Genomic DNA, 25,227 nt, shown 5'->3' on the forward strand with positions numbered 1-25,227 from the left:
AACTCACATGCCTGAATGTGAAGTGCAGTGATTCATCAAAAAACTGTCTGTTAGTGCCTCCGTATACCAGATGTTGTAAGCTTTTATTGCATCATTTAATTTACATTCAAGATAACATTCTAGAATGTCAAGTGCAGGGATTAATAAAAAAAATTGTCAGATTGGTCTTTGATCATATTTGCTATGATTAGGCAATTTGAGTAAGTGTTTAAGGCTTACAGCCACACCAGCTTGAGAACGCCCAATCTCATCTGACCTTGGAAGCTAAGCAAGTTTGGGCCTGGATAGTACTGAGGTGGGACCCTACCTAGGAATACCAGGTGCTGTAAGCTTTTATTGCATCACTTTAATTTACTTTTAAGCTGACATGCTCAAATGTGAAGTGCAGTGATTAATAAAAAAAACTATCTGTTAGCACCTGGGAATAGCAGATGCTGTAAGTTTTTTTTGCATCACTTTCATTTACTCTCCAACTCACGTGCCTAAATGTGAAGTGCAGTGATTCATCAAAAACTATCTGTTAGCACCTTGGACTACGAGATGCTGTAAGCTTCTCTTGAATCACTTTAATTTACTGTCAAGATGACATGCTAGGATGTGAAATGCAGTGATTAATTAAAAAAACTATCTGTTAGCACCTGGGAATAGCAGATGCTGTAAGTTTTTGTTGCATCACTTTACTTTAATCTGCAACTGACAAGCTTGTATGTGAAGTGTACAGATTAAATAGAAATATTTTAGTACCAGGGAATAGCAGGTGCTGTAAGATTGTATTGCATCCCTTTAATTTATGTTCAAGCTATCATGTTCAAATTTGAAGTGCAGTGAATAATTAACTTAAACTATCTGTTAGCACCTGGGAATAGCAGATGCTGTACGTTTTTTTTTGCATCACTTTCATTTACTCTCCAACTCACATGCCTGAATGTGAAGTGCAGTGATTCATCAAAAAACTGTCTGTTAGTGCCTCCGTATACCAGATGTTGTAAGCTTTTATTGCATCATTTAATTTACATTCAAGATAACATTCTAGAATGTCAAGTGCAGGGATTAATAAAAAAATTGTCAGATTGGTCTTTGATCATATTTGCTATGATTAGGCAATTTGAGTAAGTGTTTAAAGCTTACGGCCACGCCAGCTTGAGAACGCCCAATCTCATCTGACCTTGGAAGCTAAGCAAGTTTGGGCCTGGATAGTACTGAGGTGGGACCCTACCTAGGAATACCAGGTGCTGTAAGCTTTTATTGCATCACTTTAATTTACTTTCAAGCTGACATGCTCAAATGTGAAGTGCAGTGATTAATAAAAAAAAACTATCTGTTAGCACCTGGGAATAGCAGATGCTGTAAGTTTTTTTTGCATCACTTTCATTTACTCTCCAACTCACGTGCCTAAATGTGAAGTGCAGTGATTCATCAAAAACTATCTGTTAGCAACTTGGACTACGAGATGCTGTAAGCTTCTCTGGCATCAATTTAATTTACTGTCAAGATGACATGCTAGGATGTGAAATGCAGTGATTAAAAAAACTATCTGTTAGCACCTGGGAATAGCAGATGCTGTAAGTTTTTGTTGCATCACTTTACTTTAATCTGCAACTGACAAGCTTGTATGTGAAGTGTACAGATTAAATAGAAATATTTTAGTACCAGGGAATAGCAGGTGCTGTAAGATTGTATTGCATCCCTTTAATTTATGTTCAAGCTATCATGTTCAAATTTAAAGTGCAGTGAATAATTAACTTAAACTATCTGTTAGCACCTGGGAATAGCCGATGCTGTAAGTTTTTTTTGCATCACTTTCATTTACTCTCCAACTCACATGCCTGAATGTGAAGTGCAGTGATTCATCAAAAAACTGTCTGTTAGTGCCTCCGTATACCAGATGTTGTAAGCTTTTATTGCATCATTTAATTTACATTCAAGATACCATTCTAGAATGTCAAGTGCAGGGATTAATAAAAAAAATTGTCAGATTGGTCTTTGATCATATTTGCTATGATTAGGAAATTTGAGTAAGTGTTTAAAGCTTACGGCCACGCCAGCTTGAGAACGCCCAATCTCATCTGACCTTGGAAGCTAAGCAAGTTTGGGCCTGGATAGTACTGAGGTGGGACCCTACCTAGGAATACCAGGTGCTGTAAGCTTTTATTGCATCACTTTAATTTACTTTCAAGCTGACATGCTCAAATGTGAAGTGCAGTGATTAATAAAAAAAACTATCTGTTAGCACCTGGGAATAGCAGATGCTGTAAGTTTTTTTTGCATCACTTTCATTTACTCTCCAACTCACATGCCTGAATGTGAAGTGCAGTGATTCATCAAAAACTATCTGTTAGCACCTTGGACTACGAGATGCTGTAAGATTCTCTTGAATCACTTTAATTTACTGTCAAGATGACATGCTAGGATGTGAAATGCAGTGATTAATTAAAAAAACTATCTGTTAGCACCTGGGAATAGCAGATGCTGTAAGTTTTTTTTGCATCACTTTCATTTACTCTCCAACTCACGTGCCTGAATGTGAAGTGCAGTGATTCATCAAAAACTATCTGTTAGCACCTTGGACTACGAGATGCTGTAAGCTTCTCTCGCATCAATTTAATTTACTGTCAAGATGACATGCTAGGATGTGAAATGCAGTGATTAATTAAAAAAACTATCTGTTAGCACCTGGGAATAGCAGATGCTGTAAGTTTTTGTTGCATCACTTTACTTTAATCTGCAACTGACAAGCTTGTATGTGAAGTGTACAGATTAAATAGAAATATTTTAGTACCAGGGAATAGCAGGTGCTGTAAGATTGTATTGCATCCCTTTAATTTATGTTCAAGCTATCATGTTCAAATTTGAAGTGCAGTGAATAATTAACTTAAACTATCTGTTAGCACCTGGGAATAGCAGATGCTGTACGTTTTTTTTTGCATCACTTTCATTTACTCTCCAACTCAAATGCCTGAATGTGAAGTGCAGTGATTCATCAAAAAACTGTCTGTTAGTGCCTCCGTATACCAGATGTTGTAAGCTTTTATTGCATCATTTAATTTACATTCAAGATAACATTCTAGAATGTCAAGTGCAGGGATTAATAAAAAAATTGTCAGATTGGTCTTTGATCATATTTGCTATGATTAGGCAATTTGAGTAAGTGTTTAAGGCTTACGGCCACACCAGCTTGAGAACGCCCAATCTCATCTGACCTTGGAAGCTAAGCAAGTTTGGGTCTGGATAGTACTGAGGTGGGACTCTACCTAGGAATACCAGGTGCTGTAAGCTCTTCTTGCATCACTTTAATTTACTTTCAAGCTGACATGCTCAAATGTGAAGTGCAGTGATTATTAAAAAAAAACTATCTGTTAGCACCTGGGAATAGCCGATGCTGTAAGTTTTTTTTGCATCACTTTCATTTACTCTCCAACTCACATGCCTGAATGTGAAGTGCAGTGATTCATCAAAAAACTGTCTGTTAGTGCCTCCGTATACCAGATGTTGTAAGCTTTTATTGCATCATTTAATTTACATTCAAGATACCATTCTAGAATGTCAAGTGCAGGGATTAATAAAAAAAATTGTCAGATTGGTCTTTGATCATATTTGCTATGATTAGGAAATTTGAGTAAGTGTTTAAAGCTTACGGCCACACCAGCTTGACAACGCCCAATCTCATCTGACCTTGGAAGCTAAGCAAGTTTGGGCCTGGATAGTACTGAGGTGGGACCCTACCTAGGAATACCAGGTGCTGTAAGCTTTTATTGCATCACTTTAATTTACTTTCAAGCTGACATGCTCAAATGTGAAGTGCAGTGATTAATAAAAAAAACTATCTGTTAGCACCTGGGAATAGCAGATGCTGTAAGTTTTTTTTGCATCACTTTCATTTACTCTCCAACTCACGTGCCTAAATGTGAAGTGCAGTGATTCATCAAAAACTATCTGTTAGCAACTTGGACTACGAGATGCTGTAAGCTTCTCTCGCATCAATTTAATTTACTGTCAAGATGACATGCTAGGATGTGAAATGCAGTGATTAATTAAAAAAACTATCTGTTAGCACCTGGGAATAGCAGATGCTGTAAGTTTTTGTTGCATCACTTTACTTTAATCTGCAACTGACAAGCTTGTATGTGAAGTGTACAGATTAAATAGAAATATTTTAGTACCAGGGAATAGCAGGTGCTGTAAGATTGTATTGCATCCCTTTAATTTATGTTCAAGCTATCATGTTCAAATTTGAAGTGCAGTGAATAATTAACTTAAACTATCTGTTAGCACCTGGGAACAGCAGATGCTGTAAGTTTTTTTTGCATCACTTTCATTTACTCTCCAACTCACATGCCTGAATGTGAAGTGCAGTGATTCATCAAAAAACTATATGTTAGCACCTTGGACTACGAGATGCTGTAAGCTTCTCTTGCATCACTTTAATTTACTGTCAAGATGACATGCTAGGATGTGAAATGCAGTGATTAATTAAAAAAACTATCTGTTAGCACCTGGGAATAGCAGATGCTGTAAGTTTTTGTTGCATCACTTTACTTTAATCTGCAACTGACAAGCTTGTATGTGAAGTGTACAGATTAAATAGAAAAATTTTAGTACCAGGGAATAGCAGGTGCTGTAAGATTGTTTGCATCCCTTTAATTTATGTTCAAGCTATCATGTTCAAATTTGAAGTGCAGTGAATAATTAGTGCCTCCGTATACCAGCTCCGTATTGTAAGCTTTTAATGCATCATTTAATTACATTCAAGATAACATTCTAGAATGTCAAGTGCAGGGATTAATAAAAAAAATTGTCAGATTGGTCTTTGATCATATTTGCTATGATTAGGCAATTTGAGTAAGTGTTTAAGGCTTACGGCCACACCAGCTTGAGAATGCCCAATCTCATCTGACCTTGGAAGCTAAGTAAGTTTGGGCCTGGATAGTACTGAGGTGGGACCCTACCTATGTATACCAGGTGCTGTAAGCTTTTCTTGCATCACTTTAATTTACTTTCAAGCTGACATGCTCAAATGTGAAGTGCAATGATTAATAAAAAAAGCTATCTGTTAGCACCTGGGAATAGCAGATGCTGTAAGTTTTTTTTGCATCACTTTCATTTACTCTCCAACTCACATGCCTGAATGTGAAGTGCAGTAAATCATCAAAAAACTGTCTGTTAGCACCTTGGACTACGAGATGCTGTAAGCTTCTCTTGCATCACTTTAATTTACTGTCAAGATGACATGCTAAGATGTGAAATGCAGTGATTAATTAAAAAAACTATCTGTTAGCACCTGGGAATAGCAGATGCTGTAAGTTTTTGTTGCATCACTTTACTTTAATCTGCAACTGACAAGCTTGTATGTGAAGTGTACAGATTAAATAGAAATATTTTAGTACCAGGGAATAGCAGGTGCTGTAAGATTGTATTGCATCCCTTTAATTTATGTTCAAGCTATCATGTTCAAATTTGAAGTGCAGTGAATAATTAACTTAAACTATCTGTTAGCACCTGGGAATAGCAGATGCTGTACGTTTTTTTTTGCATCACTTTCATTTACTCTCCAACTCACATGCCTGAATGTGAAGTGCAGTGATTCATCAAAAAACTGTCTGTTAGTGCCTCCGTATACCAGATGTTGTAAGCTTTTATTGCATCATTTAATTTACATTCAAGATACCATTCTAGAATGTCAAGTGCAGGGATTAATAAAAAAAATTGTCAGATTGGTCTTTGATCATATTTGCTATGATTAGGAAATTTGAGTAAGTGTTTAAAGATTACGGCCACACCAGCTTGACAACGCCCAATCTCATCTGAGCTTGGAAGCTAAGCAAGTTTGGGCCTGGATAGTACTGAGGTGGGACCCTACCTAGGAATACCAGGTGCTGTAAGCTTTTATTGCATCACTTTAATTTACTTTCAAGCTGACATGCTCAAATGTGAAGTGCAGTGATTAATAAAAAAAGCTATCTGTTAGCACCTGGGAATAGCAGATGCTGTAAGTTTTTTTTGCATCACTTTCATTTACTCTCCAACTCACATGCCTGAATGTGAAGTGCAGTAAATCATCAAAAAACTGTCTGTTAGCACCTTGGACTACGAGATGCTGTAAGCTTCTCTTGCATCACTTTAATTTACTGTCAAGATGACATGATAAGATGTGAAATGCAGTGATTAATTAAAAAAACTATCTGTTAGCACCTGGGAATAGCAGATGCTGTAAGTTTTTGTTGCATCACTTTACTTTAATCTGCAACTGACAAGCTTGTATGTGAAGTGTACAGATTAAATAGAAATATTTTAGTACCAGGGAATAGCAGGTGCTGTAAGATTGTATTGCATCCCTTTAATTTATGTTCAAGCTATCATGTTCAAATTTGAAGTGCAGTGAATAATTAACTTAAACTATCTGTTAGCACCTGGGAATAGCAGATGCTGTACGTTTTTTTTTGCATCACTTTCATTTACTCTCCAACTCACATGCCTGAATGTGAAGTGCAGTGATTCATCAAAAAACTGTCTGTTAGTGCCTCCGTATACCAGATGTTGTAAGCTTTTATTGCATCATTTAATTTACATTCAAGATACCATTCTAGAATGTCAAGTGCAGGGATTAATAAAAAAAATTGTCAGATTGGTCTTTGATCATATTTGCTATGATTAGGAAATTTGAGTAAGTGTTTAAAGCTTACGGCCACACCAGCTTGACAACGCCCAATCTCATCTGACCTTGGAAGCTAAGCAAGTTTGGGCCTGGATAGTACTGAGGTGGGACCCTACCTAGGAATACCAGGTGCTGTAAGCTTTTATTGCATCACTTTAATTTACTTTCAAGCTGACATGCTCAAATGTGAAGTGCAGTGATTAATAAAAAAAACTATCTGTTAGCACCTGGGAATAGCAGATGCTGTAAGTTTTTTTTGCATCACTTTCATTTACTCTCCAACTCACATGCCTGAATGTGAAGTGCAGTAAATCATCAAAAAACTGTCTGTTAGCACCTTGGACTACGAGATGCTGTAAGCTTCTCTTGCATCACTTTAATTTACTGTCAAGATGACATGCTAAGATGTGAAATGCAGTGATTAATTAAAAAAACTATCTGTTAGCACCTGGGAATAGCAGATGCTGTAAGTTTTTGTTGCATCACTTTACTTTAATCTGCAACTGACAAGCTTGTATGTGAAGTGTACAGATTAAATAGAAATATTTTAGTACCAGGGAATAGTTGGTGCTGTAAGATTGTATTGCATCCCTTTAATTTATGTTCAAGCTATCATGTTCAAATTTGAAGTGCAGTGAATAATTAACTTAAACTATCTGTTAGCACCTGGGAATAGCAGATGCTGTACGTTTTTTTTTGCATCACTTTCATTTACTCTCCAACTCACATGCCTGAATGTGAAGTGCAGTGATTCATCAAAAAACTGTCTGTTAGTGCCTCCGTATACCAGATGTTGTAAGCTTTTATTGCATCATTTAATTTACATTCAAGATACCATTCTAGAATGTCAAGTGCAGGGATTAATAAAAAAAATTGTCAGATTGGTCTTTGATCATATTTGCTATGATTAGGAAATTTGAGTAAGTGTTTAAAGCTTACGGCCACACCAGCTTGACAACGCCCAATCTCATCTGACCTTGGAAGCTAAGCAAGTTTGGGCCTGGATAGTACTGAGGTGGGACCCTACCTAGGAATACCAGGTGCTGTAAGCTTTTATTGCATCACTTTAATTTACTTTCAAGCTGACATGCTCAAATGTGAAGTGCAGTGATTAATAAAAAAAACTATCTGTTAGCACCTGGGAATAGCAGATGCTGTAAGTTTTTTTTGCATCACTTTCATTTACTCTCCAACTCACGTGCCTAAATGTGAAGTGCAGTGATTCATCAAAAACTATCTGTTAGCAACTTGGACTACGAGATGCTGTAAGCTTCTCTCGCATCAATTTAATTTACTGTCAAGATGACATGCTAGGATGTGAAATGCAGTGATTAATTAAAAAAACTATCTGTTAGCACCTGGGAATAGCAGATGCTGTAAGTTTTTGTTGCATCACTTTACTTTAATCTGCAACTGACAAGCTTGTATGTGAAGTGTACAGATTAAATAGAAATATTTTAGTACCAGGGAATAGCAGGTGCTGTAAGATTGTATTGCATCCCTTTAATTTATGTTCAAGCTATCATGTTCAAATTTGAAGTGCAGTGAATAATTAACTTAAACTATCTGTTAGCACCTGGGAACAGCAGATGCTGTAAGTTTTTTTTGCATCACTTTCATTTACTCTCCAACTCACATGCCTGAATGTGAAGTGCAGTGATTCATCAAAAAACTATATGTTAGCACCTTGGACTACGAGATGCTGTAAGCTTCTCTTGCATCACTTTAATTTACTGTCAAGATGACATGCTAGGATGTGAAATGCAGTGATTAATTAAAAAAACTATCTGTTAGCACCTGGGAATAGCAGATGCTGTAAGTTTTTGTTGCATCACTTTACTTTAATCTGCAACTGACAAGCTTGTATGTGAAGTGTACAGATTAAATAGAAAAATTTTAGTACCAGGGAATAGCAGGTGCTGTAAGATTGTTTGCATCCCTTTAATTTATGTTCAAGCTATCATGTTCAAATTTGAAGTGCAGTGAATAATTAGTGCCTCCGTATACCAGCTCCGTATTGTAAGCTTTTATTGCATCATTTAATTACATTCAAGATAACATTCTAGAATGTCAAGTGCAGGGATTAATAAAAAAAATTGTCAGATTGGTCTTTGATCATATTTGCTATGATTAGGCAATTTGAGTAAGAGTTTAAGGCTTACGGCCACACCAGCTTGAGAATGCCCAATCTCATCTAACCTTGGAAGCTAAGCAAGTTTGGGCCTGGATAGTACTGAGGTGGGACCCTACCTAGGAATACCAGGTGCTGTAAGCTTTTCTTGCATCACTATAATTTACTTTCAAGCTGACATGCTCAAATGTGAAGTGCAGTGATTAATAAAAAAAACTATCTGTTAGCACCTGGGAATAGCAGATGCTGTAAGTTTTTTTTGCATCACTTTCATTTACTCTCCAACTCACATGCCTGAATGTGAAGTGCAGTGATTCATCAAAAAACTGTCTGTTAGTGCCTCCGTATACCAGATGTTGTAAGCTTTTATTGCATCATTTAATTTACATTCAAGATACCATTCTAGAATGTCAAGTGCAGGGATTAATAAAAAAAATTGTCAGATTGGTCTTTGATCATATTTGCTATGATTAGGAAATTTGAGTAAGTGTTTAAAGCTTACGGCCACACCAGCTTGACAACGCCCAATCTCATCTGACCTTGGAAGCTAAGCAAGTTTGGGCCTGGATAGTACTGAGGTGGGACCCTACCTAGGAATACCAGGTGCTGTAAGCTTTTATTGCATCACTTTAATTTACTTTCAAGCTGACATGCTCAAATGTGAAGTGCAGTGATTAATAAAAAAAACTATCTGTTAGCACCTGGGAATAGCAGATGCTGTAAGTTTTTTTTGCATCACTTTCATTTACTCTCCAACTCACGTGCCTAAATGTGAAGTGCAGTGATTCATCAAAAACTATCTGTTAGCAACTTGGACTACGAGATGCTGTAAGCTTCTCTCGCATCAATTTAATTTACTGTCAAGATGACATGCTAGGATGTGAAATGCAGTGATTAATTAAAAAAACTATCTGTTAGCACCTGGGAATAGCAGATGCTGTAAGTTTTTGTTGCATCACTTTACTTTAATCTGCAACTGACAAGCTTGTATGTGAAGTGTACAGATTAAATAGAAATATTTTAGTACCAGGGAATAGCAGGTGCTGTAAGATTGTATTGCATCCCTTTAATTTATGTTCAAGCTATCATGTTCAAATTTGAAGTGCAGTGAATAATTAACTTAAACTATCTGTTAGCACCTGGGAACAGCAGATGCTGTAAGTTTTTTTTGCATCACTTTCATTTACTCTCCAACTCACATGCCTGAATGTGAAGTGCAGTGATTCATCAAAAAACTATATGTTAGCACCTTGGACTACGAGATGCTGTAAGCTTCTCTTGCATCACTTTAATTTACTGTCAAGATGACATGCTAGGATGTGAAATGCAGTGATTAATTAAAAAAACTATCTGTTAGCACCTGGGAATAGCAGATGCTGTAAGTTTTTGTTGCATCACTTTACTTTAATCTGCAACTGACAAGCTTGTATGTGAAGTGTACAGATTAAATAGAAAAATTTTAGTACCAGGGAATAGCAGGTGCTGTAAGATTGTTTGCATCCCTTTAATTTATGTTCAAGCTATCATGTTCAAATTTGAAGTGCAGTGAATAATTAGTGCCTCCGTATACCAGCTCCGTATTGTAAGCTTTTAATGCATCATTTAATTACATTCAAGATAACATTCTAGAATGTCAAGTGCAGGGATTAATAAAAAAAATTGTCAGATTGGTCTTTGATCATATTTGCTATGATTAGGCAATTTGAGTAAGAGTTTAAGGCTTACGGCCACACCAGCTTGAGAATGCCCAATCTCATCTAACCTTGGAAGCTAAGCAAGTTTGGGCCTGGATAGTACTGAGGTGGGACCCTACCTAGGAATACCAGGTGCTGTAAGCTTTTCTTGCATCACTATAATTTACTTTCAAGCTGACATGCTCAAATGTGAAGTGCAGTGATTAATAAAAAAAACTATCTGTTAGCACCTGGGAATAGCAGATGCTGTAAGTTTTTTTTGCATCACTTTCATTTACTCTCCAACTCACATGCCTGAATGTGAAGTGCAGTGATTCATCAAAAAACTGTCTGTTAGTGCCTCCGTATACCAGATGTTGTAAGCTTTTATTGCATCATTTAATTTACATTCAAGATAACATTCTAGAATGTCAAGTGCAGGGATTAATAAAAAAAATTGTCAGATTGGTCTTTGATCATATTTGCTATGATTAGGCAATTTGAGTAAGAGTTTAAGGCTTACGGCCACACCAGCTTGAGAATGCCCAATCTCATCTAACCTTGGAAGCTAAGCAAGTTTGGGCCTGGATAGTACTGAGGTGGGACCCTACCTAGGAATACCAGGTGCTGTAAGCTTTTCTTGCATCACTATAATTTACTTTCAAGCTGACATGCTCAAATGTGAAGTGCAGTGATTAATAAAAAAAACTATCTGTTAGCACCTGGGAATAGCAGATGCTGTAAGTTTTTTTTGCATCACTTTCATTTACTCTCCAACTCACATGCCTGAATGTGAAGTGCAGTGATTCATCAAAAAACTGTCTGTTAGTGCCTCCGTATACCAGATGTTGTAAGCTTTTATTGCATCATTTAATTTACATTCAAGATAACATTCTAGAATGTCAAGTGCAGGGATTAATAAAAAAAATTGTCAGATTGGTCTTTGATCATATTTGCTATGATTAGGCAATTTGAGTAAGTGTTTAAGGCTTACGGCCACACCATCTTGAGAATGCCCAATCTCATCTGACCTTGGAAGCTAAGTAAGTTTGGGCCTGGATAGTACTGAGGTGGGACCCTACCTATGTATACCAGGTGCTGTAAGCTTTTCTTGCATCACTTTAATTTACTTTCAAGCTGACATGCTCAAATGTGAAGTGCAATGATTAATAAAAAAAACTATCTGTTAGCACCTGGGAATAGCAGATGCTGTAAGTTTTTTTTGCATCACTTTCATTTACTCTCCAACTCACATGCCTGAATGTGAAGTGCAGTAAATCATCAAAAAACTGTCTGTTAGCACCTTGGACTACGAGATGCTGTAAGCTTCTCTTGCATCACTTTAATTTACTGTCAAGATGACATGCTAAGATGTGAAATGCAGTGATTAATTAAAAAAACTATCTGTTAGCACCTGGGAATAGCAGATGCTGTAAGTTTTTGTTGCATCACTTTACTTTAATCTGCAACTGACAAGCTTGTATGTGAAGTGTACAGATTAAATAGAAATATTTTAGTACCAGGGAATAGCAGGTGCTGTAAGATTGTATTGCATCCCTTTAATTTATGTTCAAGCTATCATGTTCAAATTTGAAGTGCAGTGAATAATTAACTCAAACTATCTGTTAGCACCTGGGAATAGCAGATGCTGTACGTTTTTTTTGCATCACTTTCATTTACTCTCCAACTCACATGCCTGAATGTGAAGTGCAGTGATTCATCAAAAAACTGTCTGTTAGTGCCTCCGTATACCAGATGTTGTAAGCTTTTATTGCATCATTTAATTTACATTCAAGATAACATTCTAGAATGTCAATTGCAGGGATTAATAAAAAAAATTGTCAGATTGGTCTTTGATCATATTTGCTATGATTAGGCAATTTGAGTAAGTGTTTAAGGCTTACGGCCACACCAGCTTGAGAATGCCCAATCTCATCTGACCTTGGAAGCTAAGTAAGTTTGGGCCTGGATAGTACTGAGGTGGGACCCTACCTATGTATACCAGGTGCTGTAAGCTTTTCTTGCATCACTTTAATTTACTTTCAAGCTGACATGCTCAAATGTGAAGTGCAATGATTAATAAAAAAAACTATCTGTTAGCACCTGGGAATAGCAGATGCTGTAAGTTTTTTTTGCATCACTTTCATTTACTCTCCAACTCACATGCCTGAATGTGAAGTGCAGTAAATCATCAAAAAACTGTCTGTTAGCACCTTGGACTACGAGATGCTGTAAGCTTCTCTTGCATCACTTTAATTTACTGTCAAGATGACATGCTAAGATGTGAAATGCAGTGATTAATTAAAAAAACTATCTGTTAGCACCTGGGAATAGCAGATGCTGTAAGTTTTTGTTGCATCACTTTACTTTAATCTGCAACTGACAAGCTTGTATGTGAAGTGTACAGATTAAATAGAAATATTTTAGTACCAGGGAATAGCAGGTGCTGTAAGAATGTATTGCATCCCTTTAATTTATGTTCAAGCTATCATGTTCAAATTTGAAGTGCAGTGAATAATTAACTCAAACTATCTGTTAGCACCTGGGTATAGCAGATGCTGTACGTTTTTTTTGCATCACTTTCATTTACTCTCCAACTCACATGCCTGAATGTGAAGTGCAGTGATTCATCAAAAAACTGTCTGTTAGTGCCTCCGTATACCAGATGTTGTAAGCTTTTATTGCATCATTTAATTTACATTCAAGATAACATTCTAGAATGTCAAGTGCAGGGATTAATAAAAAAAATTGTCAGATTGGTCTTTGATCATATTTGCTATGATTAGGAAATTTGAGTAAGTGTTTAAGGCTTATGGCCACACCAGCTTGAGAACGCTCAATCTTATCTGACCTTGGAAGCTAAGCAAGTTTGGGCCTGGATAGTACTGAGGTGGGACCCTACCTAGGAATACCAGGTGCTGTAAGCTTTTCTTGCATCACTTTAATTTACTTTCAAGCTGACATGCTCAAATGTGAAGTGCAGTGATTAATAAAAAAAACTATCTGTTAGCACCTGGGAATAGCAGATGCTGTAAGTTTTTTTTGCATCACTTTCATTTACTCTCCAACTCAAATGCCTGAATGTGAAGTGCAGTGATTCATCAAAAACTATCTGTTAGCACCTTGGACTACGAGATGCTGTAAGCTTCTCTTGAATCACTTTAATTTACTGTCAAGATGACATGCTAGGATGTGAAATGCAGTGATTAATTAAAAAAACTATCTGTTAGCACCTGGGAATAGCAGATGCTGTAAGTTTTTGTTGCATCACTTTACTTTAATCTGCAACTGACAAGCTTGTATGTGAAGTGTACAGATTAAATAGAAATATTTTAGTACCAGGGAATAGCAGGTGCTGTAAGATTGTATTGCATCCCTTTAATTTATGTTCAAGCTATCATGTTCAAATTTGAAGTGCAGTGAATAATTAACTCAAACTATCTGTTAGCACCTGGGAATAGCAGATGCTGTACGTTTTTTTTGCATCACTTTCATTTACTCTCCAACTCACATGCCTGAATGTGAAATGCAGTGATTCATCAAAAAACTGTCTGTTAGTGCCTCCGTATACCAGATGTTGTAAGCTTTTATTGCATCATTTAATTTACATTCAAGATAACATTCTAGAATGTCAAGTGCAGGGATTAATAAAAAAAATTGTCAGATTGGTCTTTGATCATATTTGCTATGATTAGGAAATTTGAGTAAGTCTTTAAGGCTTTTGGCCACACCAGCTTGAGAACGCTCAATCTCATCTGACATTGGAAGCTAAGCAAGTTTGGGCCTGGATAGTACTGAGGTGGGACCCTACCTAGGAATACCAGGTGCTGTAAGCTTTTCTTGCATCACTTTAATTTACTTTCAAGCTGACATGCTCAAATGTGAAGTGCAGTGATTAATAAAAAAAACTATCTGTTAGCACCTGGGAATAGCAGATGCTGTAAGTTTTTTTGGCATCACTTTCATTTACTCTCCAACTCACATGCCTGAATGTGAAGTGCAGTGATTCATCAAAAACTATCTGTTAGCACCTTGGACTACGAGATGCTGTAAGCTTCTCTTGAATCACTTTAATTTACTGTCAAGATGACATGCTAGGATGTGAAATGCAGTGATTAATTAAAAAAACTATCTGTTAGCACCTGGGAATAGCAGATGCTGTAAGTTTTTGTTGCATCACTTTACTTTAATCTGCAACTGACAAGCTTGTATGTGAAGTGTACAGATTAAATAGAAATATTTTAGTACCAGGGAATAGCAGGTGCTGTAAGATTGTATTGCATCCCTTTAATTTATGTTCAAGCTATCATGTTCAAATTTGAAGTGCAGTGAATAATTAACTCAAACTATCTGTTAGCACCTGGGAATAGCAGATGCTGTACGTTTTTTTTGCATCACTTTCATTTACTCTCCAACTCACATGCCTGAATGTGAAGTGCAGTGATTCATCAAAAAACTGTCTGTTAGTGCCTCCGTATACCAGATGTTGTAAGCTTTTATTGCATCATTTAATTTACATTCAAGATAACATTCTAGAATGTCAAGTGCAGGGATTAATAAAAAAAATTGTCAGATTGGTCTTTGATCATATTTGCTATGATTAGGAAATTTGAGTAAGTGTTTAAGGCTTACGGCCACACCAGCTTGAGAACGCTCAATCTTATCTGACCTTGGAAGCTAAGCAAGTTTGGGCCTGGATAGTACTGAGGTGGGACCCTACCTAGGAATACCAGGTGCTGTAAGCTTTTCTTGCATCACTTTAATTTACTTTCAAGCTGACATGCTCAAATGTGAAGTGCAGTGATTAATAAAAAAAACTATCTGTTAGCACCTGGGAATAGCAGATGCTGTAAGTTTTTTTTGCATCACTTTCATTTACTCTCCAACTCACATGCCTGAATGTGAAGTGCAGTGATTCATCAAAAACTATCTGTTAGCACCTTGGACTACGAGATGCTGTAAGCTTCTCTTGAATCACTTTAATTTACTGTCAAGATGACATGCTAGGATGTGAAATGCAGTGATTAATTAAAAAAACTATCTGTTAGCACCTGGGAATAGCAGATGCTGTAAGTTTTTGTTGCATCACTTTACTTTAATCTGCAACTGACAAGCTTGTATGTGAAGTGTACAGATTAAATAGAAATATTTTAGTACCAGGGAATAGCAGGTGCTGTAAGATTGTATTGCATCCCTTTAATTTATGTTCAAGCTATCATGTTCAAATTTGAAGTGCAGTGAATAATTAACTCAAACTATCTGTTAGCACCTGGGAATAGCAGATGCTGTACGTTTTTTTTGCATCACTTTCATTTACTCTCCAACTCACATGCCTGAATGTGAAATGCAGTGATTCATCAAAAAACTGTCTGTTAGTGCCTCCGTATACCAGATGTTGTAAGCTTTTATTGCATCATTTAATTTACATTCAAGATAACATTCTAGAATGTCAAGTGCAGGGATTAATAAAAAAAATTGTCAGATTGGTCTTTGATCATATTTGCTATGATTAGGAAATTTGAGTAAGTCTTTAAGGCTTTTGGCCACACCAGCTTGAGAACGCTCAATCTCATCTGACATTGGAAGCTAAGCAAGTTTGGGCCTGGATAGTACTGAGGTGGGACCCTACCTAGGAATACCAGGTGCTGTAAGCTTTTCTTGCATCACTTTAATTTACTTTCAAGCTGACATGCTCAAATGTGAAGTGCAGTGATTAATAAAAAAAACTATCTGTTAGCACCTGGGAATAGCAGATGCTGTAAGTTTTTTTGGCATCACTTTCATTTACTCTCCAACTCACATGCCTGAATGTGAAGTGCAGTGATTCATCAAAAACTATCTGTTAGCACCTTGGACTACGAGATGCTGTAAGCTTCTCTTGAATCACTTTAATTTACTGTCAAGATGACATGCTAGGATGTGAAATGCAGTGATTAATTAAAAAAACTATCTGTTAGCACCTGGGAATAGCAGATGCTGTAAGTTTTTGTTGCATCACTTTACTTTAATCTGCAACTGACAAGCTTGTATGTGAAGTGTACAGATTAAATAGAAATATTTTAGTACCAGGGAATAGCAGGTGCTGTAAGATTGTATTGCATCCCTTTAATTTATGTTCAAGCTATCATGTTCAAATTTGAAGTGCAGTGAATAATTAACTCAAACTATCTGTTAGCACCTGGGAATAGCAGATGCTGTACGTTTTTTTTGCATCACTTTCATTTACTCTCCAACTCACATGCCTGAATGTGAAATGCAGTGATTCATCAAAAAACTGTCTGTTAGTGCCTCCGTATACCAGATGTTGTAAGCTTTTATTGCATCATTTAATTTACATTCAAGATAACATTCTAGAATGTCAAGTGCAGGGATTAATAAAAAAAATTGTCAGATTGGTCTTTGATCATATTTGCTATGATTAGGAAATTTGAGTAAGTCTTTAAGGCTTTTGGCCACACCAGCTTGAGAACGCTCAATCTCATCTGACATTGGAAGCTAAGCAAGTTTGGGCCTGGATAGTACTGAGGTGGGACCCTACCTAGGAATACCAGGTGCTGTAAGCTTTTCTTGCATCACTTTAATTTACTTTCAAGCTGACATGCTCAAATGTGAAGTGCAGTGATTAATAAAAAAAACTATCTGTTAGCACCTGGGAATAGCAGATGCTGTAAGTTTTTTTGGCATCACTTTCATTTACTCTCCAACTCACATGCCTGAATGTGAAGTGCAGTGATTCATCAAAAACTATCTGTTAGCACCTTGGACTACGAGATGCTGTAAGCTTCTCTTGAATCACTTTAATTTACTGTCAAGATGACATGCTAGGATGTGAAATGCAGTGATTAATTAAAAAAACTATCTGTTAGCACCTGGGAATAGCAGATGCTGTAAGTTTTTGTTGCATCACTTTACTTTAATCTGCAACTGACAAGCTTGTATGTGAAGTGTACAGATTAAATAGAAATATTTTAGTACCAGGGAATAGCAGGTGCTGTAAGATTGTATTGCATCCCTTTAATTTATGTTCAAGCTATCATGTTCAAATTTGAAGTGCAGTGAATAATTAACTCAAACTATCTGTTAGCACCTGGGAATAGCAGATGCTGTACGTTTTTTTTGCATCACTTTCATTTACTCTCCAACTCACATGCCTGAATGTGAAGTGCAGTGATTCATCAAAAAACTGTCTGTTAGTGCCTCCGTATACCAGATGTTGTAAGCTTTTATTGCATCATTTAATTTACATTCAAGATAACATTCTAGAATGTCAAGTGCAGGGATTAATAAAAAAAATTGTCAGATTGGTCTTTGATCATATTTGCTATGATTAGGAAATTTGAGTAAGTGTTTAAGGCTTACGGCCACACCAGCTTGAGAACGCTCAATCTTATCTGACCTTGGAAGCTAAGCAAGTTTGGGCCTGGATAGTACTGAGGTGGGACCCTACCTAGGAATACCAGGTGCTGTAAGCTTTTCTTGCATCACTTTAATTTACTTTCAAGCTGACATGCTCAAATGTGAAGTGCAGTGATTAATAAAAAAAACTATCTGTTAGCACCTGGGAATAGCAGATGCTGTAAGTTTTTTTTTGCATCACTTTCATTTACTCTCCAACTCACATGCCTGAATGTGAAGTGCAGTGATTCATCAAAAACTATCTGTTAGCACCTTGGACTACGAGATGCTGTAAGCTTCTCTTGAATCACTTTAATTTACTGTCAAGATGACATGCTAGGATGTGAAATGCAGTGATTAATTAAAAAAACTATCTGTTAGCACCTGGGAATAGCAGATGCTGTAAGTTTTTGTTGCATCACTTTACTTTAATCTGCAACTGACAAGCTTGTATGTGAAGTGTACAGATTAAATAGAAATATTTTAGTACCAGGGAATAGCAGGTGCTGTAAGATTGTATTGCATCCCTTTAATTTATGTTCAAGCTATCATGTTCAAATTTGAAGTGCAGTGAATAATTAACTCAAACTATCTGTTAGCACCTGGGAATAGCAGATGCTGTACGTTTTTTTTGCATCACTTTCATTTACTCTCCAACTCACATGCCTGAATGTGAAATGCAGTGATTCATCAAAAAACTGTCTGTTAGTGCCTCCGTATACCAGATGTTGTAAGCTTTTATTGCATCATTTAATTTACATTCAAGATAACATTCTAGAATGTCAAGTGCAGGGATTAATAAAAAAAATTGTCAGATTGGTCTTTGATCATATTTGCTATGATTAGGAAATTTGAGTAAGTCTTTAAGGCTTTTGGCCACACCAGCTTGAGAACGCTCAATCTCATCTGACATTGGAAGCTAAGCAAGTTTGGGCCTGGATAGTACTGAGGTGGGACCCTACCTAGGAATACCAGGTGCTGTAAGCTTTTCTTGCATCACTTTAATTTACTTTCAAGCTGACATGCTCAAATGTGAAGTGCAGTGATTAATAAAAAAAACTATCTGTTAGCACCTGGGAATAGCAGATGCTGTAAGTTTTTTTTGCATCACTTTCATTTACTCTCCAACTCACATGCCTGAATGTGAAGTGCAGTAAATCATCAAAAAACTGTCTGTTAGCACCTTGGACTACGAGATGCTGTAAGCTTCTCTTGCATCACTTTAATTTACTGTCAAGATGACATGCTAGGATGTGAAATGCAGTGATTAATTAAAAAAACTATCTGTTAGCACCTGGGAATAGCAGATGCTGTAAGTTTTTTTTGCATCACTTTACTTTAATCTGCAACTGACAAGCTTGTATGTGAAGTGTGCAGATTAAATAGAAATATTTTAGTACCAGGGAATAGCAGGTGCTGTAAGATTGTATTGCATCCCTTTAATTTATGTTCAAGCTATCATGTTCAAATTTGAAGTGCAGTGAATAATTAACTCAAACTATCTGTTAGCACCTGGGAATAGCAGATGCTGTACGTTTTTTTTGCATCACTTTCATTTACTCTCCAACTCGCATGCCTCAATGTGAAGTGCAGTGATTCATCAAAAAACTGTCTGTTAGTGCCTCCGTATACCAGATGTTGTAAGCTTTTATTGCATCATTTAATTTACATTCAAGATAACATTCTAGAATGTCAAGTGCAGGGATTAATAAAAAAAATTGTCAGATTGGTCTTTGATCATATTTGCTATGATTAGGAAATTTGAGTAAGTGTTTAAGGCTTATGGCCACACCAGCTTGAGAACGCTCAATCTTATCTGACCTTGGAAGCTAAGCAAGTTTGGGCCTGGATAGTACTGAGGTGGGACCCTACCTAGGAATACCAGGTGCTGTAAGCTTTTCTTGCATCACTTTAATTTACTTTCAAGCTGACATGCTCAAATGTGAAGTGCAGTGATTAATAAAAAAAACTATCTGTTAGCACCTGGGAATAGCAGATGCTGTAAGTTTTTTTTGCATCACTTTCATTTACTCTCCAACTCAAATGCCTGAATGTGAAGTGCAGTGATTCATCAAAAACTATCTGTTAGCACCTTGGACTACGAGATGCTGTAAGCTTCTCTTGAATCACTTTAATTTACTGTCAAGATGACATGCTAGGATGTGAAATGCAGTGATTAATTAAAAAAACTATCTGTTAGCACCTGGGAATAGCAGATGCTGTAAGTTTTTGTTGCATCACTTTACTTTAATCTGCAACTGACAAGCTTGTATGTGAAGTGTACAGATTAAATAGAAATATTTTAGTACCAGGGAATAGCAGGTGCTGTAAGATTGTATTGCATCCCTTTAATTTATGTTCAAGCTATCATGTTCAAATTTGAAGTGCAGTGAATAATTAACTCAAACTATCTGTTAGCACCTGGGAATATCAGATGCTGTACGTTTTTTTTGCATCACTTTCATTTACTCTCCAACTCACATGCCTGAATGTGAAGTGCAGTGATTCATCAAAAAACTGTCTGTTAGTGCCTCCGTATACCAGATGTTGTAAGCTTTTATTGCATCATTTAATTTACATTCAAGATAACATTCTAGAATGTCAAGTGCAGGGATTAATAAAAAAAATTGTCAGATTGGTCTTTGATCATATTTGCTATGATTAGGAAATTTGAGTAAGTGTTTAAGGCTTATGGCCACACCAGCTTGAGAACGCTCAATCTTATCTGACCTTGGAAGCTAAGCAAGTTTGGGCCTGGATAGTACTGAGGTGGGACCCTACCTAGGAATACCAGGTGCTGTAAGCTTTTCTTGCATCACTTTAATTTACTTTCAAGCTGACATGCTCAAATGTGAAGTGCAGTGATTAATAAAAAAAACTATCTGTTAGCACCTGGGAATAGCAGATGCTGTAAGTTTTTTTTGCATCACTTTCATTTACTCTCCAACTCAAATGCCTGAATGTGAAGTGCAGTGATTCATCAAAAACTATCTGTTAGCACCTTGGACTACGAGATGCTGTAAGCTTCTCTTGAATCACTTTAATTTACTGTCAAGATGACATGCTAGGATGTGAAATGCAGTGATTAATTAAAAAAACTATCTGTTAGCACCTGGGAATAGCAGATGCTGTAAGTTTTTGTTGCATCACTTTATTTTAATCTGCAACTGACAAGCTTGTATGTGAAGTGTACAGATTAAATAGAAATATTTTAGTACCAGGGAATAGCAGGTGCTGTAAGATTGTATTGCATCCCTTTAATTTATGTTCAAGCTATCATGTTCAAATTTGAAGTGCAGTGAATAATTAACTCAAACTATCTGTTAGCACCTGGGAATAGCAGATGCTGTACATTTTTTTTGCATCACTTTCATTTACTCTCCAACTCGCATGCCTGAATGTGAAGTGCAGTGATTCATCAAAAAACTGTCTGTTAGTGCCTCCGTATACCAGATGTTGTAAGCTTTTATTGCATCATTTAATTTACATTCAAGATAACATTCTAGAATGTCAAGTGCAGGGATTAATAAAAAAAATTGTCAGATTGGTCTTTGATCATATTTGCTATGATTAGGCAATTTGAGTAAGTGTTTAATGCTTACGGCCACACCAGCTTGAGAACGCCCAATCTCATCTGACCTTGGAAGCTAAGCAAGTTTGGGCCTGAATAGTACTGAGGTGGGACCCTACCTAGGAATACCAGGTGCTGTAAGCTTTTCTTGCATCACTTTAATTTACTTTCAAGCTGACATGCTCAAATGTGAAGTGCAGTGATTAATAAAAAAAACTATCTGTTAGCACCTGGGAATAGCAGATGCTGTAAGTTTTTTTTGCATCACTTTCATTTACTCTCCAACTCAAATGCCTGAATGTGAAGTGCAGTGATTCATCAAAAACTATCTCTTAGCACCTTGGACTACGAGATGCTGTAAGCTTCTCTTGAATCACTTTAATTTACTGTCAAGATGACATGCTAGGATGTGAAATGCAGTGATTAATTAAAAAAACTATCTGTTAGCACCTGGGAATAGCAGATGCTGTAAGTTTTTGTTGCATCACTTTACTTTAATCTGCAACTGACAAGCTTGTATGTGAAGTGTACAGATTAAATAGAAATATTTTAGTACCAGGGAATAGCAGGTGCTGTAAGATTGTATTGCATCCCTTTAATTTATGTTCAAGCTATCATGTTCAAATTTGAAGTGCAGTGAATAATTAACTCAAACTATCTGTTAGCACCTGGGAATAGCAGATGCTGTACGTTTTTTTTGCTTCACTTTCATTTACTCTCCAACTCACATGCCTGAATGTGAAGTGCAGTGATTCATCAAAAAACTGTCTGTTAGTGCCTCCGTATACCAGATGTTGTAAGCTTTTATTGCATCATTTAATTTACATTCAAGATAACATTCTAGAATGTCAAGTGCAGGGATTAATAAAAAAAATTGTCAGATTGGTCTTTGATCATATTTGCTATGATTAGGCAATTTGAGTAAGTGTTTAAGGCTTACGGCCACAAAAGCTTGAGAATGCCCAATCTCATCTGACCTTGGAAGCTAAGTAAGTTTGGGCCTGGATAGTACTGAGGTGGGACCCTACCTATGTATACCAGGTGCTGTAAGCTTTTCTTGCATCACTTTAATTTACTTTCAAGCTGACATGCTCAAATGTGAAGTGCAATGATTAATAAAAAAAACTATCTGTTAGCACCTGGGAATAGCAGATGCTGTAAGTTTTTTTTGCATCACTTTCATTTACTCTCCAACTCACATGCCTGAATGTGAAGTGCAGTAAATCATCAAAAAACTGTCTGTTAGCACCTTGGACTACGAGATGCTGTAAGCTTCTCTTGCATCACTTTAATTTACTGTCAAGATGACATGCTAAGATGTGAAATGCAGTGATTAATTAAAAAAACTATCTGTTAGCACCTGGGAATAGCAGATGCTGTAAGTTTTTGTTGCATCACTTTACTTTAATCTGCAACTGACAAGCTTGTATGTGAAGTGTACAGATTAAATAGAAATATTTTAGTACCAGGGAATAGCAGGTGCTGTAAGATTGTATTGCATCCCTTTAATTTATGTTCAAGCTATCATGTTCAAATTTGAAGTGCAGTGAATAATTAACTCAAACTATCTGTTAGCACCTGGGAATAGCAGATGCTGTACGTTTTTTTTGCATCACTTTCATTTACTCTCCAACTCGCATGCCTGAATGTGAAGTGCAGTGATTCATCAAAAAACTGTCTGTTAGTGCCTCCGTATACCAGATGTTGTAAGCTTTTATTGCATCATTTAATTTACATTCAAGATAACATTCTAGAATGTCAAGTGCAGGGATTAATAAAAAAAATTGTCAGATTGGTCTTTGATCATATTTGCTATGATTAGGCAATTTGAGTAAGTGTTTAAGGCTTACGGCCACACCAGCTTGAGAACGCCCAATCTCATCTGACCTTGGAAGCTAAGCAAGTTTGGGCCTGAATAGTACTGAGGTGGGACCCTACCTAGGAATACCAGGTGCTGTAAGCTTTTCTTGCATCACTTTAATTTACTTTCAAGCTGACATGCTCAAATGTGAAGTGCAGTGATTAATAAAAAAAACTATCTGTTAGCACCTGGGAATAGCAGATGCTGTAAGTTTTTTTTGCATCACTTTCATTTACTCTCCAACTCAAATGCCTGAATGTGAAGTGCAGTGATTCATCAAAAACTATCTGTTAGCACCTTGGACTACGAGATGCTGTAAGCTTCTCTTGAATCACTTTAATTTACTGTCAAGATGACATGCTAGGATGTGAAATGCAGTGATTAATTAAAAAAACTATCTGTTAGCACCTGGGAATAGCAGATGCTGTAAGTTTTTGTTGCATCACTTTACTTTAATCTGCAACTGACAAGCTTGTATGTGAAGTGTACAGATTAAATAGAAATATTTTAGTACCAGGGAATAGCAGGTGCTGTAAGATTGTATTGCATCCCTTTAATTTATGTTCAAGCTATCATGTTCAAATTTGAAGTGCAGTGAATAATTAACTCAAACTATCTGTTAGCACCTGGGAATAGCAGATACTGTACGTTTTTTTTGCATCACTTTCATTTACTCTCCAACTCACATGCCTGAATGTGAAGTGCAGTGATTCATCAAAAAACTGTCTGTTAGTGCCTCCGTATACCAGATGTTGTAAGCTTTTATTGCATCATTTAATTTACATTCAAGATAACATTCTAGAATGTCAAGTGCAGGGATTAATAAAAAAAATTGTCAGATTGGTCTTTGATCATATTTGCTATGATTAGGAAATTTGAGTAAGTGTTTAAGGCTTATGGCCACACCAGCTTGAGAACGCTCAATCTTATCTGACCTTGGAAGCTAAGCAAGTTTGGGCCTGGATAGTACTGAGGTGGGACCCTACCTAGGAATACCAGGTGCTGTAAGCTTTTCTTGCATCACTTTAATTTACTTTCAAGCTGACATGCTCAAATGTGAAGTGCAGTGATTAATAAAAAAAACTATCTGTTAGCACCTGGGAATAGCAGATGCTGTAAGTTTTTTTTGCATCACTTTCATTTACTCTCCAACTCAAATGCCTGAATGTGAAGTGCAGTGATTCATCAAAAACTATCTGTTAGCACCTTGGACTACGAGATGCTGTAAGCTTCTCTTGAATCACTTTAATTTACTGTCAAGATGACATGCTAGGATGTGAAATGCAGTGATTAATTAAAAAAACTATCTGTTAGCACCTGGGAATAGCAGATGCTGTAAGTTTTTGTTGCATCACTTTACTTTAATCTGCAACTGACAAGCTTGTATGTGAAGTGTACAGATTAAATAGAAATATTTTAGTACCAGGGAATAGCAGGTGCTGTAAGATTGTATTGCATCCCTTTAATTTATGTTCAAGCTATCATGTTCAAATTTGAAGTGCAGTGAATAATTAACTCAAACTATCTGTTAGCACCTGGGAATAGCAGATGCTGTAAGTTTTTTATGCATCACTTTCATTTACTCTCCAACTCACATGCCTGAATGTGAAGTGCAGTGATTCATCAAAAAACTGTCTGTTAGTGCCTCCGTATACCAGATGTTGTAAGCTTTTATTGCATCATTTAATTTACATTCAAGATAACATTCTAGAATGTCAAGTGCAGGGATTAATAAAAAAAATTGTCAGATTGGTCTTTGATCATATTTGCTATGATTAGGCAATTTGAGTAAGTGTTTAAGGCTTACAGCCACACCAGCTTGAGAACGCCCAATCTCATCTGACCTTGGAAGCTAAGCAAGTTTGGGCCTGGATAGTACTGAGGTGGGACCCTACCTAGGAATACCAGGTGCTGTAAGCTTTTATTGCATCACTTTAATTTACT

The 25,227-nt window shown here is 36.6% G+C and overlaps 6 non-coding genes and 23 pseudogenes across 6 annotated transcripts; all 29 read left to right on the top strand.

Moving 5' to 3' along the window:
- Nucleotides 1-213: 213 nt before the first annotated feature.
- LOC145643924 (5S ribosomal RNA) lies at nucleotides 214-332 on the top strand. Its single transcript, XR_014116094.1, has one exon. It is a non-coding gene; the product is annotated as a 5S ribosomal RNA (ribosomal RNA).
- A 790-nt stretch (nucleotides 333-1,122) lies between these two features.
- Nucleotides 1,123-1,241, top strand: LOC145647635 (5S ribosomal RNA; annotated as a pseudogene).
- A 787-nt stretch (nucleotides 1,242-2,028) lies between these two features.
- Nucleotides 2,029-2,147, top strand: LOC145647636 (5S ribosomal RNA; annotated as a pseudogene).
- A 1,010-nt stretch (nucleotides 2,148-3,157) lies between these two features.
- LOC145647766 (5S ribosomal RNA) lies at nucleotides 3,158-3,276 on the top strand (annotated as a pseudogene).
- Nucleotides 3,277-3,629: 353 nt separating this feature from the next.
- Nucleotides 3,630-3,748, top strand: LOC145647282 (5S ribosomal RNA). The gene has a single exon (XR_014116309.1). It is a non-coding gene; the product is annotated as a 5S ribosomal RNA (ribosomal RNA).
- A 1,104-nt stretch (nucleotides 3,749-4,852) lies between these two features.
- Nucleotides 4,853-4,971, top strand: LOC145650926 (5S ribosomal RNA; annotated as a pseudogene).
- Nucleotides 4,972-5,763: 792 nt separating this feature from the next.
- LOC145647990 (5S ribosomal RNA) lies at nucleotides 5,764-5,882 on the top strand (annotated as a pseudogene).
- Nucleotides 5,883-6,674: 792 nt separating this feature from the next.
- On the top strand, nucleotides 6,675-6,793 carry LOC145647294 (5S ribosomal RNA). The gene has a single exon (XR_014116312.1). It is a non-coding gene; the product is annotated as a 5S ribosomal RNA (ribosomal RNA).
- Nucleotides 6,794-7,585: 792 nt separating this feature from the next.
- Nucleotides 7,586-7,704, top strand: LOC145647306 (5S ribosomal RNA). The gene has a single exon (XR_014116314.1). It is a non-coding gene; the product is annotated as a 5S ribosomal RNA (ribosomal RNA).
- Nucleotides 7,705-8,808: 1,104 nt separating this feature from the next.
- On the top strand, nucleotides 8,809-8,927 carry LOC145649792 (5S ribosomal RNA; annotated as a pseudogene).
- Nucleotides 8,928-9,279: 352 nt separating this feature from the next.
- LOC145647318 (5S ribosomal RNA) lies at nucleotides 9,280-9,398 on the top strand. Its single transcript, XR_014116319.1, has one exon. It is a non-coding gene; the product is annotated as a 5S ribosomal RNA (ribosomal RNA).
- Nucleotides 9,399-10,502: 1,104 nt separating this feature from the next.
- On the top strand, nucleotides 10,503-10,621 carry LOC145649794 (5S ribosomal RNA; annotated as a pseudogene).
- A 352-nt stretch (nucleotides 10,622-10,973) lies between these two features.
- On the top strand, nucleotides 10,974-11,092 carry LOC145649795 (5S ribosomal RNA; annotated as a pseudogene).
- A 352-nt stretch (nucleotides 11,093-11,444) lies between these two features.
- On the top strand, nucleotides 11,445-11,563 carry LOC145643987 (5S ribosomal RNA; annotated as a pseudogene).
- A 791-nt stretch (nucleotides 11,564-12,354) lies between these two features.
- LOC145650927 (5S ribosomal RNA) lies at nucleotides 12,355-12,473 on the top strand (annotated as a pseudogene).
- Nucleotides 12,474-13,264: 791 nt separating this feature from the next.
- On the top strand, nucleotides 13,265-13,383 carry LOC145649958 (5S ribosomal RNA; annotated as a pseudogene).
- Nucleotides 13,384-14,173: 790 nt separating this feature from the next.
- LOC145650866 (5S ribosomal RNA) lies at nucleotides 14,174-14,292 on the top strand (annotated as a pseudogene).
- A 790-nt stretch (nucleotides 14,293-15,082) lies between these two features.
- LOC145649547 (5S ribosomal RNA) lies at nucleotides 15,083-15,201 on the top strand (annotated as a pseudogene).
- Nucleotides 15,202-15,991: 790 nt separating this feature from the next.
- On the top strand, nucleotides 15,992-16,110 carry LOC145650867 (5S ribosomal RNA; annotated as a pseudogene).
- A 790-nt stretch (nucleotides 16,111-16,900) lies between these two features.
- On the top strand, nucleotides 16,901-17,019 carry LOC145650868 (5S ribosomal RNA; annotated as a pseudogene).
- A 790-nt stretch (nucleotides 17,020-17,809) lies between these two features.
- Nucleotides 17,810-17,928, top strand: LOC145649549 (5S ribosomal RNA; annotated as a pseudogene).
- Nucleotides 17,929-18,719: 791 nt separating this feature from the next.
- Nucleotides 18,720-18,838, top strand: LOC145650870 (5S ribosomal RNA; annotated as a pseudogene).
- Nucleotides 18,839-19,629: 791 nt separating this feature from the next.
- Nucleotides 19,630-19,748, top strand: LOC145649959 (5S ribosomal RNA; annotated as a pseudogene).
- Nucleotides 19,749-20,538: 790 nt separating this feature from the next.
- On the top strand, nucleotides 20,539-20,657 carry LOC145649960 (5S ribosomal RNA; annotated as a pseudogene).
- Nucleotides 20,658-21,447: 790 nt separating this feature from the next.
- Nucleotides 21,448-21,566, top strand: LOC145646880 (5S ribosomal RNA; annotated as a pseudogene).
- Nucleotides 21,567-22,356: 790 nt separating this feature from the next.
- On the top strand, nucleotides 22,357-22,475 carry LOC145646157 (5S ribosomal RNA; annotated as a pseudogene).
- A 791-nt stretch (nucleotides 22,476-23,266) lies between these two features.
- LOC145646881 (5S ribosomal RNA) lies at nucleotides 23,267-23,385 on the top strand (annotated as a pseudogene).
- Nucleotides 23,386-24,175: 790 nt separating this feature from the next.
- LOC145649961 (5S ribosomal RNA) lies at nucleotides 24,176-24,294 on the top strand (annotated as a pseudogene).
- Nucleotides 24,295-25,084: 790 nt separating this feature from the next.
- LOC145643935 (5S ribosomal RNA) lies at nucleotides 25,085-25,203 on the top strand. The gene has a single exon (XR_014116095.1). It is a non-coding gene; the product is annotated as a 5S ribosomal RNA (ribosomal RNA).
- The last annotated feature ends 24 nt before the right edge of the window (nucleotides 25,204-25,227 follow it).

This window comes from Electrophorus electricus, chromosome 13, assembly GCF_041902795.1.
Source record: "Electrophorus electricus isolate QZ-2024a chromosome 13, ASM4190279v1, whole genome shotgun sequence".
Lineage (NCBI taxonomy): Eukaryota > Metazoa > Chordata > Actinopteri > Gymnotiformes > Gymnotidae > Electrophorus > Electrophorus electricus.